The sequence below is a fragment of the Mustelus asterias genome, unplaced genomic scaffold (assembly GCF_964213995.1).
Source record: "Mustelus asterias unplaced genomic scaffold, sMusAst1.hap1.1 HAP1_SCAFFOLD_4980, whole genome shotgun sequence".
Classification (NCBI taxonomy): domain Eukaryota; kingdom Metazoa; phylum Chordata; class Chondrichthyes; order Carcharhiniformes; family Triakidae; genus Mustelus; species Mustelus asterias.
In genome coordinates, this window is record NW_027594923.1 from 1 (window position 1) to 3,812 (window position 3,812).

Genomic DNA, 3,812 nt, shown 5'->3' on the forward strand with positions numbered 1-3,812 from the left:
AACTATTAAAGACATTGCCCTGTCTGGTCCCGAACTCCAGGTACGTACCCCGCCCCACCCGGAGACCCACTCCCCGATCAGCACCCAACCCCGTGTCACAGGCCGAGAGGAGGGCTGAATGGCTCCTCCTGTGTAACAGGCTGGAGAGAGAGAGAGGGGCTGAATGGGCCTCCTCCTGTGTAACAGGCTGGAGAGAGAGGGCTGAATGGCTCCTCCTGTGTAACAGGCTGGAGAGAGAGGGGGCTGAATGGCCTCCTCCTGTTCCTGTGTAACAGGCTGGAGAGAGAGGGGCTGAATGGCCTCCTCCTGTTCCTGTGTAACAGGCTGGAGAGAGAGGGGCTGAATGGCCTCCTCCTGTTCCTGTGTAACAGGCTGGAGAGAGAGGGGCTGAATGGCCTCCTGTGTAACAGACTGGAGAGAGAGAGGGGCTGAATGGCCTCCTGTGTAACAGGCTGGGGAGAGAGAGGGGCTGAATGGCTTCCTCCTGTTCCTGTGTAACAGGCTGGAGAGAGAGAGGGGCTGAATGGCCTCATCCTGTGTAACAGGCTGGGGAGAGAGGGGCTGAATGGCCTCCTCCTGTTCCTGTGTAACAGGCTGGAGAGAGAGAGAGGGGCTGAATGGCCTCATCCTGTGTAACAGGCTGGGGAGAGAGAGGGGCTGAATGGCCTCCCTCCTGTGTAACAGGCTGGGGAGAGAGAGGGGCTGAATGGCCTCCTCCTGTTCCTGTGTAACAGGCTGGGGAGAGAGAGGGGCTGAATGGCCTCCTCCTGTGTAACAGGCTGGGGAGAGAGAGGGCTGAATGGCCTTCTCCTGTCCCTGTGTAACAGGCTGGAGAGAGAGAGAGGGCTGAATGGCCTCCTGTGTGGTGTTTGACCCAAGGGGGAGTGTTATTCGGGAGGGGTGGTGGCGGGGATGTTCGCTCAGGGTGAGGTGGGGGGGGGGAGGAGTGGGTCAGTCGGTCACTCACTGGTCAGTTGGTCACTTACCCGGTGTGTGTTCATTTTCAGGTTAAACTGCTCCAGGGTCTTGGACTCCAGTCCACTCTGATCACAGACGGATCCACTCCCATCAACCTCTTCTCCACTGCCCGGGGCATGCTGGGAATGCCACTGACCGCTGTCACCGGCCAACGAGGGGGGAGCGAGTGAGCGAGACGGAGAGAGAGAGACGGAGAGAGAGAGAGGGACAGCCGCAAACTCCGACTTGGCTCCCGGGGACACCCTCACGACCGTTTCGCTTGCGATTAATTTTTGTTTTCCGCTCCCTGGGGAGGACGCACGACCCCTGACCCCTCCGGCCAGGGGCCGAAGGTCTCCCAGTTAGTGTGGGGGTCGAGGGGGTTTTAAACTCCCTTTATTATAGACGCATCTCGCTGCAGACTTCTTCTGCGAACTTTCCGCATCCCTGCCCCGTCTCTCTCCCGTTTGTCAGAGGAGTTTCCTCTGGGGGACAAAGCAACTCAAATAAAATTACTCTGATATCTACCGTCCTGTGTCTGTGTTTCTTCCCCCCTCTGCCTGGCTCCCAAATACGCCCCTCGAGTGATGCCCCTCTTCCCCCAGGGAGGTACGGAGAGAACCTTTCACGCAGCGAGCGGTTAGGCTGAGAGAGAGTGTGGTGGCGGGGGGGAGAGACACAAGGAGAGAGTTTCTCACTCACCGAGCGGTTCGGATCTGGAATCCAGTCTGAGGGAGTCTTGGGAAGACACAAGGAGAGAGTTTCTCACACACCGAGAGGTTAGGATCTGGGATCGCCCCCCCCCCCCCTAGTCTGAGGGAGTGTTGGGGGAGGCAGGTTCGATCGAAGCTTTCACACTCGCAATTGGATTGTTGTTGGAGACAGAAGAATGCGCCTCAGGGTAAGTGTGAGGTCACTGTGACCTCATCCCTCTGTGAGGTCAATGACTGGGCTCAGAGGTCACAGGAGGGGTGGGCAGTCTGGGGGAGGGGATTGGGAGTCGCCCCCCCCCCCCCCCCCCCCCCCCCCACGCAGTCTGCCAATCGCTCAGCCAGAATGTGGATAGGATCCAGTTACTGTGGGATCTTGCTGTGCGCTCTTGTGGCTGCTGTTCGGCCAGGTCAGAATAATACCCCCCCCCCAACCCGTGACCCTAGTTGCTGAGACCCCGGTGGCTGTGTGTCACCCCCGTCGCTGTGTCCACCCCGTGACCCTGGTCACTGTGTGTGTCCCCGCCCCCCCCCCCCGTGACCCCAGTCGTGTGACCCCGGTCACTCTGTCTCTTCCCCCCCCTCACGTGACCTCGGTCACTGTAAAGAACATTACAGCGCAGTACAGGCCCTTCGGCCCTCGATGTTGTGCCGACCAGTGGAACCAATCTAAAGCCCCTCTAATCTACACTATTCCAATATCATCCACATGTTTATCCAATAACCATTTGAATGCTCTCAACGTTGACGAGTCCACTACTGCTACAGGCAGGGCATTCCACGCCCTTACTACTCTCTGAGTAAAGAACCTACCTCTAACATCTGTCCTATATCTCTCACCCCTCAATTTAAAGCTATGTCCCCTCGTGTTAGCCAACACCATCCGAGGAAAAAGGCTCTCACTATCCACCCTATCTAATCCTCTGATCATCTTGTATGCCTCTATTAAGTCACCTCTTAACCTTCTTCTCTCTAACGAAAACAACCTCAAGCCCCTCAGCCTTTCCTCAGACGATTTTCCCACCATACCAGGCAACATCCTGGTAAATCTCCCCTGCACCCTTTCCAACACTTCCACATCTTTCCTACAATACGGCGACCAGAACTGTACGCAATACTCCAAGTGCGGCCGCTCCAGAGTTTTGTACAGTTGCAGCATGACCTCCTGGCTCCGAAACTCAATCCCTCTACCAATAAAAGCTAACACACCGTACGCCTTCTTAACAACCCTATCAACCTGGGTGCCAACTTTCAGGGATCTATGCACATGGACACCCAGATCCCTCTGTTCATCCACACTACCAAGTATCTTACCATTAGCCCAGTACTCTGTATTCCTGTTACTCCTTCCAAAGTGAATCACCTCACACTTTTCCGCATTAAACTCCATTTGCCACCTCTCAGCCCAGCTCTGCAGCTTATCTATGTCCCTCTGTAACCTGCCACTTCCCTCCGCACTGTCTACAACTCCACCGACTTTAGTGTCATCCGTAAATTTACTAATCCATCCTTCTACGCCCTCATCCAGGTCATTAATAAAAATGACAAACAGCAGTGGCCCCAAAACAGATCCTTGCCGTACACCACTAGTAACTGAACTCCAGGATGAATATTTCCCATCAACCACCACCCTCTGTTTTCTTACAGCTAGCCAATTCCTGATCCAAACCACTAAATCACCCTCAATCCCATGTGTCCGGATTGTCTGCAAAAGCTTACCATGGGGAACCTTATCAAACGCTTTGCTGAAATCCATATACACCACATCAACCGCTTTACCCTCATCCACCTCTTTGGTCACCTTCTCAAAGAACTCAATAAGGTTTGTGAGGCACGACCTACCCTTCACAAAACCGTGCTGACTATCCCTAATCAAATTATTCCTTTCTAGGTGATTATAAACCCTATCTCTTATACTTTGCCCACAACAGAAGTAAGGCTCACCGGTCTATGATTACCAGGGTTGTCCCTACTCCCCTTCTTGAACAAGGGGACAACATTTGCTATCCTCCAGTCTTCTGGCACTGTTCCTGTAGACAATGACGACCCAAAGATCGAAGCCAAAGGCTCTGCAATCTCCTCTCGAGCCTCCCAGAGAATCCTAGGATAAATCCCATCCGGCCCAGGGGACTTATCTATTTTTAC

The 3,812-nt window shown here is 54.4% G+C and overlaps 1 long non-coding RNA gene across 1 annotated transcript; it reads left to right on the plus strand.

Annotated features, from left to right (window-relative positions):
- On the plus strand, positions 1–1,485 carry LOC144491309 (uncharacterized). Its single transcript, XR_013497424.1, has 2 exons — positions 1–40; positions 1,008–1,485. It is a non-coding gene; the product is annotated as an uncharacterized LOC144491309 (long non-coding RNA).
- Positions 1,486–3,812: the final 2,327 nt, after the last annotated feature.